Genomic DNA, 15,947 nt, shown 5'->3' on the forward strand with positions numbered 1-15,947 from the left:
TTGCAGTTCTTTCCTAGGATGCAGAAACTTGCTTTAATCCACCTCTATTTGGCCAGCACTTGTTATTGTCATCATTCACTTGTTGACACTAAAGGAGCTAATGGCGCTACTTTCTATCAGCATGCTTCCCTTATCATAATGTAATAATGATGTCAATGCATGCTACAAAAAGCCTAAGTCAATGAATTATGCAAGGGCAGTCTAAAACATGAGCTGTTTATCCGTCGCTGGAAAGGCAGGTAAAAGACGTGGAGAATAAATGAGAGTGTACCCTCTTCTGCTTAGCATAGAAATAAACTAGCTAGCTTGGCTTTCGTGATTTGTCATGATGTAAAAACACATCAACCTACTGAGAATGAAATCTCACTTATTAACAAATTTCTTATTTAACCTGCAGAATTTGAAAAGAAAGAAGTATACATTTTTGGTTTCATTTCAGGTTTAAGTGATTGACTGATAGTTGTCTTGAAGCCCCAAATGGACATACAGTACAATAAACATTTTTTAGGTTTCCTGTGATAAGGGTAAATTGCTGTCTTTTCTCAATATTTCAAATTATTTATGTACTTACTCTCAGATAACAAGGCTGGGTTTCCCAAGATAATGAGAAAAATCATTACTAAATTTTTCTGTTGTCATTTGAAAATTGTAGTAAAACAAAATCTATACATATGTATGTCCTTCTGTAATGATGTTTGTTTTTTCCCCATCTCTTTGCTTAAACACGGTTTGTCACATTCAGAGTCAGACTGAATCATTTTTTTTATTAAATTAACTTGAGTGCTTGAACCTTTCTAAAAATATTTGTTGCAATGTTTCATAAGGAGTTAGTGGCAGATCCTGATGCCCGACCGAAGTGCTGTATGGTTGCCCTGTCAACCTTGTGTTGACAGCAACTCTCTGTAATCTTTCTTAGACTTTTTTCTTCCAACAGAGCAATACCCTACTCAAACCCTTTTACAGTTTTTGTACCAAGGTTTAAAGGTAGATTGGATTGCAAATTATTGCTTTTATACCACAATGTTTATTGGTTTGGATGATCCTGTAGTCACTAAATCACTGTCAATTAAAAAAAGGGGATTTAAATTCAGACTAGTCGACTAGTCAAAAGGTTTGGCATCTCTCAGGAAAATGTCAGAGTCACAGTCCAAAACCATGTTGTGTATGCCTTAAACACTTAGTATGAAAACCCAACAGCTATTTTAAAAGCTGCTGAACTTTGTGGCACTTCCCAGCATGCATTACTTCACCAGTGATTAATGTCATATGGGTTAGCCGAGTGTTGCTAATGTTAGCAGTCCCAGCACAACAAGCCTAGCCTTTGGTCAGGTTAACTTTCCTCAAGCCTGTGCTGGATGTGGGTTTTCATTGCTCTGGTTGAATGGTTATGCTCCTATGAGATGCCATCCATCAACGTCAGGCTGTGTTACAGCTAAGACACAACATTTGACTGACTTTGCGGGCCTACAATATTTTAACTGAATAATAGTTGAGGTGCAGACTATCCATTTAGCAATCCATTATCCACACTGGCCCATTCTATACAGGGATGTGGGGGCTGGAGCCAATCCCAGCTGTTATCAGGGGAGAGGCAGTGCTACGTCCTGCACTAGTCACCAGTCAATCACAGAGTGACAACTATCCATGCTCACTCTGGGTAGTTTAGGTAATCACTTAACCTAATGAGCATGTCTTTAGTCTGTGGAAGGTGCTGGCTAACAAGGATGAAAAATTTGAATCATCTGATGACTGATCTTTGCAACCACACCCACCATTTTTTCCTAACTCTTGTAAGAGAGAATTCTGAAACATTTTTCTTGAAAACAAGCAAAGAAAACAGCAAGACAAGCCGTGACCACGGTTAAAGGAGTGACCTCGAATGTTTGCTGTGTTTTCCTCATCCCGCCCTCCCCTCCAATATTGCTGAGTCCCAGGGGTCAAAGGTTTCGGGGTCATGGCCGAAAATAGGGTGCTGTGTTTGTGGGGCGGGGTTAGGATCCTTTAAACCGCCTTTTCTGTGTGGGTCATGTGGGGTGAACATATGAGGGTCAAAATCAGTTAAGAGGGCAAAGCTGTGAGTATTGTCAACATATGTAGACGCTGTTGGAGGGTCAGCCTGTCAGAGGGTCAATCCTGAGCTTTATTGATCTAACAAACATAAAAACAATGTTAAAATGTCAATTTCTTGTGGTTAGGTTAAGTTAGTAAGTTGAACTCCTGCATGTTGTCTAAATAGAAATGATGATTTGTAGTTTATCTGTAGGCCATTAAAGAATGGCAATGGTTGTATGGATTCAAAACAAAGTGCTCCAAAGTATTAAAATTAGTGGTAAGTTTGCACCCAAGTCCAACCTGTGGCTACTGGGCCCTGATCTCCAGCTCTATCTGACATAGAGATCTCTCTAAAAAAATGGAAAAAAAATAAGGCTGAAAAATAGTCTTGAAAATTTTTACAACCCAAACATGTACATAAACCAAGACGGACAATAGTGAGTATTTGTCCTGACTCTATGGAAGGGGTGGGCAGACTCTATCGTCCTGCTCTCTCTCTGCTCACCATGTTCCCTCGCTCCATGAAAGAGGTCCAGTCTTGGGTGGCTGGACAGAGACAGAGAGGGGTTTCTTTGTGTTATGTAATTACACCATTGTGTTAGCCCTCTACCCCATACTTGAATTAGGAAAAAAGATCAACCTGTTCTCGTGATGCAGACTGCTCAGATTCCAGGGACTTAGTCCTCATGTACTGCTCATGGGGATGAAAAGATGAAGTAGAGTACATACAGCAAATACCACATGGACTTAGTGTCTCTTTAAATTTTGTTTTGAGTGTATATACTCAAATGGCCAAACAGACTAGTCCCTTTTAGCTCAGATGTTGTTGTTTTTCTGGTTCTCAAGTTTCGTTAGCAATCATAGAATTTACCCTGATTGCTTTGCAGACTGTCCATTAGCAGACCCTTTGTTTTGCCTGTGCTCTAAGGCACAGTTTTATGTAATTTTAAGGCAGCAACTTTGGCTTTAAATGTATCAAAACATTCAAGTTTAAAGACATTTTTTTTCCTGAACAGTCATCCCTGCCTATCCATTAAAAAACCTGTAGGTTTAACAAAGTTTTGGAGATTATCACCAGAATCCTTGAAGATATTTTTGTCTATGTAGAGTTACTTTGCTGTACAATAAAGTATAACAGAATAATTCATTGTCAGTGCAAACAGTTTGTTATGGATGAGTTCTGTTATTTTGATCTGAATCAATTTGACTATTTTTTTCATCAGACAACTATCCAGTTTAGTGCTGTTTTCCATTTTATACTAAATACTGCACATACATTTTTAATGTATTCTTCTCCTTCAAAAGCACCAGCCATCCTGATTTGGATAAAGAAACGGTGTCAAATCTTGCAGCACACACAATATTTTGACCCATTTTTACAGCTTTCCCTCCCTAAAGGAGATGTAATCGTTACAAACCAGTATTTTTGTTAGGGGTAGTGTAGGCTTGTCTTCTTTGAAGACAAAGGCTGTGGGAGATTTTTGCTTATGCTGCTCCTCATTTTTTACACATACTTACTCAGCTAATTAAGCACATTAAGGCTAACTCAGCATCTGCAATAAACACCTATGTGTGATTAATTAAGTGAAAAGGTTTGAGCATCTGGCCTCCTCCTAGGATGACCCAGCCCCATTTCTGCTTGGGTGTGTCTCCAGGACTTTGGAAATGTCATCACATATGGATCATGTTGCTTTTTCACCATTAATTTAATCACAGAGGAACACATGGGCCCTATTACTGATTTAAATCTGCCTTTAAAGCTTCTGTGAGAAATTTCTACCCTATTACAGAACAGACTGAAATAAATACTGATGTCTCTTGATGAAAAACAAAAGAAAATAGAAGCATCGGCAACAAAATTAAGGGTTTCTATATCATTCCATGGTGCCTATTAAATGTTTTAACTGCCTTGGATATTTGACCTTTTTATTGATTTTATAAACCAATTATGGTCAATATAATTTAGCTTTTTTGGCAAAAAAACAAAACAAAAAAACCTCTTTAATGTCAAAGTGAAAATTGATTTCTACAAAGTAAAGTCAATTAAAAAAAAGATATGTAATGCAAAATAATTGACTGCATAAATATTCACCACCTTTAAAGTGACTGAGACAGAGGTCCAGCCAGCTGCTGTTAGTAGTCTCACAATTAGTGAAAAGGGGATCACCTGAGTGCAGTGAATTTGTCTTAAGTGATTGTAGTATAAAGACCCCTGTGTCTGGAAGATCCAGTCACTGGTTAATCAGTGTTCCTGGCTACCATTACACCATGAAGTCAAAAGAACACCCCACACAACTCAGAGAAAAGGTTTTTGAGAAATATAAGTCAGGGGATGGTTTCCAAGGCACTGAACAGCCAGAGTTCAGATAAATCCATCAAGAAATAGAAGGAATATGGCACATATGTAAATCTGCCTAGATCAGGTTATTTTCACAAACTGATTGACCGTGCAGAAAGAATATTAGTGAGAGAGGCCACCAGGACACCTATGACTACTCGGAGGGAGTTACAAGCTTCAGCAGCTGAGATGGGAGAGACTCTGCATACAACTGTTGCCCAGGTTCTTCACCCGTCAAAGCTTTATGAGAGAGTGGAAAAAACGAAAGCCACTGTTGAAGAAAACTCACATTAAGTCTTGATTAGAGTTCACCAAAAGGTATGTGGGAGGCTTCATGGTCAAATGGAAGAAAATTCTTTGGTCTGATAAGTAGGGATGGGCGATATGGACTAAAAAATTTATCATGATATTTTGCTGTATTTATTGTGATAACAGTAAAAATCATGATAAAATTAGCACCATTCAACACAACCTTTTTGGCTAGGTAAAATGCATCAAATGGGCTGCTTAACTACACCAGCTACATATAGATTAGTGCAGGGTATTGCCACTGATTGCCTGAATCGATTCAATTCCAATTCTCAAGGCCCTGACTTGATTCAGTTCTCGGTTCAGTATCGATTCATGTAGGGATATTTTAGTAAAAAAACTTTAATTGTTTCTATTTAAGAGATTCAAAGACAAATTTAGTTGGAAATAGTACAAAGAATGTTCCAACTTGGCCCATTATTAAAAATATCAGGGTTTGCATTAAACATTGACCCTAAACTAGAAGTATTTACATCACTATTTTACCTCTAAGTGGCCCATCCTGGATATGGCCTCTTTTGTCCAATTTGCCTCTGTCTTTGGAGTGTTTAAATCAAAAATGCAGTCTGATATCCTCTTTTAAGTCTGGAGGTTCCTTCAGTGGAGCCAAGCTGCCAGGCTCCACCATGTTTGTTTCTACAGAGATAAGTCACTTACTGCAAGTCCAAGATGAAACTCTTGTTGCTAAATCGATAAATATAAAGATAAGTACATTTGATACATTATTTTTAATTAAGTTTGATTAGTCCATGATGTATAATTACACTGAAGCTTACAGTGTGGCAGTAGTAGTAATAGTCATATTTTCAGATATAGGGCATACAGTGTGGTGCTTTAATGCTTATCTGTCCCTCCATCATACACTTCTGTCTGTCTGTCTGTCTGCTGTCTGTGAGGTGTGTACTATAGATAGACACCTATGCACCTAACAGACAGAACCCACAGCGCTGATAAAAAGAAACATGCATCATGTTATCTACATTGTATATTGTTGTAAATGTTGTATTATGCTAACTTTATAGAAAATCTACATGAGATGCGAGTTTATTACTCATATCTTTCTAATTATTAGACTAAGCGCTCTGTCATTTCCTTGTGTAACCTGTGGGGCTGTGAGTTATTTTTACAGCTGTGAAACGGAGGAATAGGGGGTCATAAAATAAAGCAAATTACCGTTGTCTGCTCCACGTCTGATTTCCTCCAGATAATGGAGATAGCTCCTCGTTTAGCAACAGTCTGTTTCAACTCCGCCTTCCACCATGTTTGTTATAACTCTGCATGTGAGTTACGAGTGCGTCGCAGTTGATGACGTATGTGTGCGTGATGATCACAGACACATACGTTATCAACCGTAGTTTATCGTTATTATCGTTGAATGCCGTTTTCTCAATGTGGAAAGTTTTTTTCGCAGTATATCGCAAACGATAAGATATCGCCCATTCCTGCTGATGAGACCAAAATAGTGCTTTTTCGCCATCAGAGAGGACGCTATGTTTTTCAGACACCAAACATTGCATATCACCACAAACACAGCATCCCCACTGTGAAGCACAGTAGTGGCAGCATCATGCTGTGTGGATGCTTCTCAGCAATGGCCCTGGAAGGTTTGTAAATGTAGAGGGTAAAATGAGTGTGGCAAAATATAGGAAACTCCTTGAGGACAATCTTATTCAGTCGCAAGGAGATCTACAGCTCGGAAGAAGATTTATTTTTCAATAAAACAGTGAATCGAAGCCTACAGTGAAGGCTACACAGAAATGGTTTAAAGACAACAAGGTGAATGTTCTGGAGCGGCCGAGTCAAAGCTCAGACCTCAATCCAATAGAAAATTTGTGTCTGGAATTGAAAAGAGCTGTTATCACCTGATCCCTGTTCAACCTGACAGAGTTTGTGCAGTTTTGCAAAGAAGAATGGAGTCAAATTGGAGTGTCAGATGTGCAAGGCTGATTGAGACCCATCCACACTGACTCAGTGCTGTGATTGCAGACAGAGGTGCATCTACTAAATACTGACTTGTAGGGGGTGAATATTTATGCAGTCTCTTATTCTACCTTAAATATTTTTCAATTGACATTACTTTGTGAATTGAAATAAATGTAATTCTCATTTTAAAGGACCAAAAAGATTTTTTGATATACTGTATTATCAGAGAAGATACTGTCATTATCAGAGTGAAGCAGGATGATCTTTTTAATATAAATACAACTTGAACTGGTTCAATACAAGATGACACAAGACGTACCTCTTTGTTCATGGAATTACCAAATAAACACAAACCAGACGTTCTTCACTGGCGCTTCAGTTTAGGACTGAAATATTTGTTTGGAAGAAATCTGTCATAAAACCATGTTAAAGTGTGCACAACTGTAGCTTTTCTGGTGAGAAATCCCCATTCAGCAGTCAGAGGTGACATGCTGTTGTGAGGTAAACAAAGCCAGTTTGTTAACCTTGACAGACTGTGGACAGATGCAATAATGCTCGTCTTTGTATGCAGGATCAGAGTCCGCTTGTAAATTGCAACATTTATTCATGACATTTTGAAAAAAAGCCTTTGATTGCTATAACAGGGACTTGAAGGCCTGATTAAAGTACTTTTTTGTGTCACATGTGTGCGTACATGTGCCTTTGTGAGTGTACTGTATGTCCACATGTTTGTGTGCATGCCTTCAGTCCTCTCCGGGCTCCCTCTGCTTACTGTGTAAATAGAGAGTGGACCCATGGGGAGAGAGGGAGAGGGACAGAGCTGTGGTCTGCACAGATCTGCTGGATTATGAGCAATCTCTGCTCGATCCAGGTCAGACAAATTGCAAAGTGAGGGGGGGCAGCAGCAGGCGGTGACCTTTGGCACAGTAACTGTACAGTGAAATGCTCCATGGAGGAAGTGATAGAGGAATAAAGCTGTGGATTTACAGCTGCCAGCCAGCTGGGTGGAGGGATGGGAGCTAGGGTGGACAGCTGGGTGTGTGTCCTGCTAGTGTGTCTGTGTACAGTTTTTAGGATGTTAAATCTTACAAAGCTACATGGAGATTTATGTTGCAATCACATTTTGGCCACTAAGGTTGTCTGCCATCCTCCAGGCCTTTTGTCAAAGGGTTTTATTTCATGGTGGTACAGATAGTGGAAATACTCAATGCAAAATAGCTGATTTTACACACTTCTGAATTTCTAGACAGCCTTCCTGGCACCCTCCATTGTTTGACATAAAAAAGATGCAGCAGAAAGCCAAGAGGAAGGGATGGACAACTCTAGAGTTGCATTCTTTTTTTGCCTTTACATCAGTACTTGTTATTGATTGTTATCAGTTTAAATACTGTTGAGCTGACGAACACATGAAGCAGTATCAGCATGCACTCCATTTGATCTCCAGAGTTGAAAATTTTGAGATGCCTGTTGGCTATAACATCCCTAAACATGGAAATGTGACTGAGAAACTCAGAGAACTGCAATACCCTAAATCCCCAACCCGTAATCCCACTTTTGGTAAAAGGAACCACCATAAACATAATCATTCGCCCACTTATGCAAACAATCAGTGTTTTTTGTGCTGCGTCAGATCACGGGGAATTCCTGCCAAATTTTATTTGGAGCTTGGCAGGAAAAAAGTTCACCTTAAAAGTTATGAAGTTTATATTAAATAGGGAGGGATACATGGTACTATTAGTATTAGTATGTAATGTTGGCAGAAGTTAGTAATCAGTATGGGCAGATATGAACATTTCTGCAGATTTATCAGCTGTCAGTTTTGGCTGTATGCACAAATAAGTTTGTGGGGTTTCAGGCAGGACCGACAGACGTATGTTAGATGAAGTTTGTTCTTTGTTCATCCCCATTGCCCAAATCAGACACTCTATAAATAAAACTGTATACGTTAGATTTCAGACCAGGCTGTTGAGGATCCAGGACAAGAAACTCCTCTATCTGACTCTGTACTGGTGTTGATGGATAGGGTACATACAGTTTCTTGACAAAATTACACACCTGGAGATATCTATAAGAATGGGGATGTGGGGCGCCATAGCTACTGTTGTGTTATTTTTTCAAAAGGGACGAAATTATTGGCTTGGTAAAAATCTCTGACACACCTCGGGCCTTTCCTGAACCACAGCTGAAAGGCAGAGTCCAGGAGAGACGGTGGAAATAAGGCATTACCTGTAATAGGCATTGCCTTTGTGTTTTTAAAATGGGCACTAAACTGAGACCAGATTTTCAGTGTACCAATCACAATGGGGTTTGCCAGATTTTTCTTGCTGATAGGCAGTGGTGCACAGATCATAGACATTAAAGATAGTGGGCTACATGAAGCCTGCTCTATCTCTGCCCATACTGGTCCATCACTATGGTGACAATGTGCTACCCAGTGAACAATCTTATGAATATTGGAAGCCCAATAATAGTGTAGAAAATCTGGCAATGCCAAGCCCCTGTGTGCCTTCTTTCTTTCTAGATATGATGTCCTTATCCTTGTAATAGATTTATTCCAGGTAAAAGATGTGGTACACTTATCCAATTCTTTGAAAAAAGACTTTGTAATAAAAACAGGTATTGTTTGAAAGAAAAACCAAACAAACATGGCAATATGGTCATTTTGACAACATTCAGCTAATGAGATAGGAAGAGACGACCATCTAGTTTCATCTTTTTTAGTCCTCTCCAGTGCTGGTTTCAGATTGTGATTAAATAAGTCTTTAAATTTGTGTGTTACCGAAACCCCCAGGTAAGCAAAGGTGTCACAAGCTATGTAAAAAGGAAACTGGTCAAAGTCCTAGCCTTGTGCCTGATTGTTGATTGGGAATATAATGCTTTTTGACAAGTTGATTTTGTAACCTGAAATTTTTCCAAAATTTGTTACTATGTCCAATGCCTTGGGTATTGATATTGCAGATTGAGAGGGATACAGGATTAAATCATCAGCATACAAGGATAATTTATGGGTTTGTCCCTCCCTACTGATTCACTTCAAATCTGCTTCAGTCCTCATTGCTACAGCCAATGGCTCAATAGCTAAATCAAAAAGAAGTGGGGACAGAGGACATCCCTGTCTGGTTCCTCGGTGGAGAGCAAAATAATTAGAGACTATTTTGTTTGTTCAGATACAAGCCCTTGATGATGAATACAAGATTTCAATCCAGGAACAAAACAATGAGCCAAACCCAAATTTATTTAATGCTGTGTACAAATAATTATACTCTATACAGTCAAACACTTTGTGTGCATCCAGAGGAATAATAACCTCTAGGGATAATGATCCCTTAGACATACAGAGAATGTTAAATAATTTGCGCAAATTACCAGAAACTCATCTCCCTGAAATGAATCCTGTTTGATCAGGATGTATTATTGAATTCATCACTTTGTCAAGTCTAACTGCAAGGATCTTGGTCAGAATCTTGTAATCACTTGTGAGCAGGCTTACCCGTCTGTATGAAGGAGATCCTTGCCCTTTTTGTGTGAAACTGTAATTATAGCTTCTGTCATGCTTGGAGGTAGTGACTTCTTTTCAAATGTTTCTGTAAACACTTCACTTAAGAGTGGGGCCAATTTTTGTGAAAACTTTTTATAAAATTCGATGGGGAACCCATCTGGTCCTGGTACCTTACCACTTTTCATTTTTGTAATTGCTTGTTCAATTTCTTTTATTGATATAGGTTGTTCAGGACTTTGTTTTTCTTGCTCACTATGGTTGGGAATTTCAGTTTGTAGAGGAAATTGTTAATTTCAGTATTTTCACTGTATTCTGATGTGTAAAGCTCCTCAAAGAATTTCTTAAATTCTGTATTGATATCTAGTTGATCTATAGTTATACCTTGAATTGTTTGTATCTTTGCTATATAAGCAGCTTCAGCCGATTGTCTGAGCTGATGGCTTAGTAATTTACTTGCTTTCTCCCCATATTCATTTTCCTTTTGCCTTGATTTAAAAAAGCGCTCTTCTTCCAATTCTGTTGTTAAGGTTTCTCATTCTGTTTGCAAAGCTAAAAGTTTCATGTACAGAGCAGCTGAAGGGGTCGACGAAGGTTCCTGGTCTTTATCATTCATCTGAGAGATAAGGGAATTAACCTTTTCTGTTTGCAATTTATTTTTATTTGCATTATAGGAAATTATCTGACCCCATAAAAAAGCCTTCATTGCCTCCCAAAGTGTCTGCACAGGCACATCTGGTGTCCAGTTTGTTAGCAGATAGAAGTCTATTTGAGAGGACACGAAAGCCACAAACTCTTCATCTGATAATTGCCTCAGATTAAGTCTTAAGTACATCCAATCACCCTCCAAGATTTTTTTCCCTTTGTCATGATGGGGCAATACGTGCAGATTAATGAGAATAAAGATGACTTCTTTCTACTGTAGCATCAGGCTGTAACATAAATTTTAAAAAAGGGAAGGGGGTCAGAATACTTTCTATATGCACCGTATAGCTTCTAAAATATTTATGAAAATAAACTACAAGAAAAATTATAATGAGTTTTGGCCCTACTGCATTTATTTAGTTAAGTATTTATTTGTTTTTTTTAATTTTGAACATCCTAAGCTATTAACATAAAATACACAGGCAAGAAAAGCAATTAGCTTTAACAGGATACAACCCATAAGCATTTCTAATTATTACACTTTCTGTTCAAAAAGAGTGTAGTACCCAATTCTCGTCTTTTATTCCCCAAATGAACTCAAATATTCCAAATAATACAGAAGCTTACTAAGTAGGGCTGGGTGATATGGACCAAAATGTATATCTTGATATAGCTTAGCTATATCTGGATATTCGATGCGTGCGTAACAGATTTATTAGACCATCTGTCATATTTGTCTCAGAGACCATCCAGCATCATGAAGTGCTTTAATGCGGACTCTTTCATTTTCAGTGAGCTCTCCACATTTTACCATTTTGAACAAGAATGAAGGATTTCAAACTGAAAATTACCCAAATTTGAGCTGGCCCACTGGGCTTCTCTGAGAAGTCAGAAATGAATCGAGCATAACATTCAACCACTAAAACTCATTTTTCTGTTCAGGAATGCAAGTAAATAACTATAATTTGACATATTAATCAAGAAATAATCATGTGCTTTATAATTTGAAAATTCATGGATAACAATAATAATTATATTTTAGCATTAAAAATATCATTTTAGTTAAATAGCTTTTACATATTGGTGTATTAACCATTGCAGAAACATAAAAAAATGATTTTTGTAATTACCAATGCTGTTAATTTAGGGCAGCTGTGGCATAAACCTTACTTTGGTCAGGGTTAGTGTGGTCTAATAAATTTGTTAAGCACTGCATATCTCGATATATTTATCTGTGAAGAAGGAATAAAAAACAGATTCAGTTTTGAGTCAAATCCACATGAACTGAATAACTGTCTTTTATTGAACCATTTGCATAGGTTGACATGTACATTAATTACATGAAAAGAAACTATCTGTATATAAATTAATAAAGAATTAAATAAATTAAATCAAGAAATAAAGTCAATTATTAAAGTAAGAAGGAAAGTACCGTGCTGCTGCTGCAAATGATGATAGAGATTCGTCATGCTTGAGGCTTTAGTTGGGACTTGTTTTTCGGCACTCTCAACAAAAAACATTAATTTGCTGCTCGTCTGAAGTTTTAAACCAAACCATCTCCAAACAATAGAGCCACTATTTTTCTTCTTACTTATTAACTCGTCAACTACACTCGTTTTGTTAGTGGTCTCCATGTTGTCTCTGTTGTGGGGGGGGCCTTGAGTTTCGTGAAGTTTCACAGGGTAAGGGAGGCAGGGAAGGACAAAGAGCAACACAGAGTAAAGAGAAGTTGGCAAAATGGCAACTCGCGTTTAAGTATTTAAAGTAAAACAAATTATATCGATAAAAACGATAATGTCTTACTTCATATCTCGTTCAAAAATATATCGATAGATCTTGTAAACTCAGTATATCGCCCAGCCCTATTACTAAGGCAACAAAATTCAAACACCAACGTGTTAATAATAACATAAATCAGTGTTATTCACTGGACCCACTGGTTAAGATAACCCTTTGTTCTTCCATTCGGCATCTTTAAAAAACATGTTGTCACTTGATCATCAAATGTATGGCCTTTTTGCTGTCTTCTTCATGTATTTTTTTTTTCAGACCATGAGCAAGTGTATGCAATTAAATAAAACACAAAGTGTGCAGCTCTCTCTGTGTACAATACTAGTAATAATTTAAAACCTTCAATAATTAAAGGATCCCTCTCCAAGCGTGTATGTATGCAGATTAAGCGTAAAGTTCATAGCACAGGAAAATGAACTGCACAAGATTCTGAGGGTTTTAGAATATCTTGACTTTCCAGCATGAATATTTGAGACCATTTCTAACATGTGATGATTGCATACTAACCCACAAGCTCCCACTTTGATCCTTCAGTACAGACAGACCCCCACCTTCCACCCAGTGCAGCATGCTGCCGGCTGCAGACTCGGGAACACTCGAGAGGAGGGGGGCATGTGGGAAGTGTGCAACTAGGTCACTGTCAATCCTGTTGTAAGCTTGAATAAATGATAAAAAAAAGCCCCCATTTCTGTTTTCAGACACCAGTTCACATATGAACATATATCTTAATTAGAACTAGAAATGATTTTAATGTAATCTAAGTTTCTTAGTAGAAACGACTCCTCTGAAACATGCAAAGACTGCATTATCTGGGCACAGAGGGAGAGACTGGCGAGCATTGGGTATGAGCTTTTGTAGAGCCTAAGCAGTCGTCATGGTACCAGTGGCATGAGGTGCACATGATGGGGTGGGTTACTTGGGTGGTGGTGGTAGAGGGGGGCGGGGTTGGGGGGGGTTGCTGGCTTGTGTGCGATTATTTCTGGCTGTGCTATTCAGGAATTGAGAGGGAGCGAAATGGAAGAGTGGGGAACAAAATGTTGCAAAAACAGGCCGCAGGTCGAACAAGAAACAGGAGGAGAAACAGAGATTGGATTGATAATGAAGTCGTAAGAGAGGGGAGGAAACGATGTGAGGAAAGAAAGTGTTTTATCTGTATTCCATCCACAGCCTCCGGTGGAAAACTACCAGCACCCCGACTCCTGAGAACCTTGAGCCCACTTGGCTTGAAACCTGAATAATTTCTGTCCAGTCTTAAATCATGCTAAAGGCTTTAAAGTGTTGGAAAATCAAAGTGAAATAAATCACATTTCATCATGGTAGATTGACAATAACAATGCCTCCTGAATCCAAATTCGTGCAGCCGAACCTGCAGTTGTCTCCCCTCTTCATAAGCACGTTGCAAGGCTCATCTCGTCTCACCCACACACCCCGAGACTGTTAAAGAAGTAGGGAGGATTGGGAGGGGGAGGCATGGTGTTTAGACAACAGTAACAAAATGCTGCAGCAGGAGGTGGGAGAGGAATAACAAACGCGTTACGGGCTAAGAAACATGCATAGACACAGAAAAAGAATCTGAAGTGTGAGAATAAAAGCAGCCATGTTCTCCTGCTGGGTCTGCGTGTTTCAGTCTGAGGCAGAGCAGGATTTACTGTGTTGCTCCTATCAGGAGGTTTAAGAATAGAGATGGAGCGATCACATGGTGCTGTTGAATAAACAACTCTCTTAGTCTCTCGCTCACTCCCTCATTGACATAATGTGATATTTATAACTTGTATATGAAATTAAAGCTCACAAATTATTCATCAAGTTAAGTAAAGCCTTCTGCTGCTCTGTTTGCTCTATTTTTTCTTTTCCAAGCACATCTCACTTAACTTTGTTTTGATTCTCTGTGTGGTTAAACTTAACTGGAGACTAAGACTTGTGAACAAAATGGCTGTCTAGTGATGTTGTCACGCTCTCACAAAATCCTGAAACTTCAAAAAGTCAAGGGGATGCGCAACAATGGATCCAATTTGCCAATATTTATTCATAAATTTTAGCAAATATTGATATCTATATTTAAATGTAGTTCAGACCTAAAACTGCTGTCCTTGAAATACGCAATTCAGAGTTTGAGGATGAACAAATTTCAGTCCTTAAAACATAATTTAGAATACAGGAAATTATGATGAATGACGAAAAAAGACTTCAGCTGACATACGTCTGTCGGTCCAACCTAAAAGTCCACATTTATTTGTTCCTACAGCCAGTATATGCAGATGATACTTTGTTTTTTTTTCCCAAATTTTTGTTAATTTAATTTTTAAGAATATAACAAATGTAACACACATCCATAAACACAGCACAGTGCCCATTTAGAAAAAAGAAGACAGAAGCAAAGCAACCCACCGCACAATTTCTCACACCCCAAGATCCTTGACATACAACATAAAAGGCCCCCAGACACGCTCAAAAATTTTTTGTCTGCCCTTCAACACATAGGTGATCCTCTCCAGTGGGAGGGTAGACAACATCTGTTGCCTCCACTGACCCACAGAAGGCCCATGGTCCTTCTTCCAACACAATGAAATACACCTCTTTGCATTCAGCAGGCTTATATCTATAAACAATTTTTCACCCTTTGTATATGTAGGCTTCTCTGGGTATAAGCCAAACAAGAACAGTCTTTGGTCCAATACAAACTTCTTAGAAATTATTTTTTCAATCACACCTCTTATTCCCTCCCAGAACAGTACAATTTTTCTACAGTACCACATACAATGAACCAGTGTTCCTCTACATTCAGTACATTTTGGACACATGTCAGGAATATTACCATTTTACCTATTAAGATCTACTGGTGTTACATTAATTCACATTAACCATTTGAACTAGATTAATCTGAAACGTATATTAATAGATCTGGTATGTGCCAAGTTACATGCATCTCTCCAGCCCTCCTCTGATAATTCTAACTACACACATATTTCTTAAGCCAAAATACTGATTGTAAATATTGGCAGAAATGTTCATATCTTCGGTACTGATATCATGATAATCATGCATCCCTAAAATCTTCTATGTGAAACTGGGATGAGCTGATGTGATTACACAACAGGAACTACTCAGGAAGCTTCAATGCAAGGGAATGGGAAGGGTGGTGGTGTTTATCCTGCAACTGGTGCTCAACCACAGATTGTATGCATGCAGCCAGTGTGATCTCCATGCGCAAAACAAAGCCAGTCTCTTTGCAGTTCCCCGATAGCTGATTTCAGCTTTTGTTGTTTTTTTGGTTGGTATTTTGATTGTTTTAAACTACAGGCAGCAGTGATGTAAAGGCAAAAATTGTCATAGTGTTGTGCGGTAGACTCTTTTTCGCCACTTTTCTCTTCTGTGTTGTTCTGTTTACATCAT

This window comes from Cheilinus undulatus, linkage group 14, assembly GCF_018320785.1.
Source record: "Cheilinus undulatus linkage group 14, ASM1832078v1, whole genome shotgun sequence".
Taxonomy (NCBI): Eukaryota; Metazoa; Chordata; class Actinopteri; order Labriformes; family Labridae; genus Cheilinus; species Cheilinus undulatus.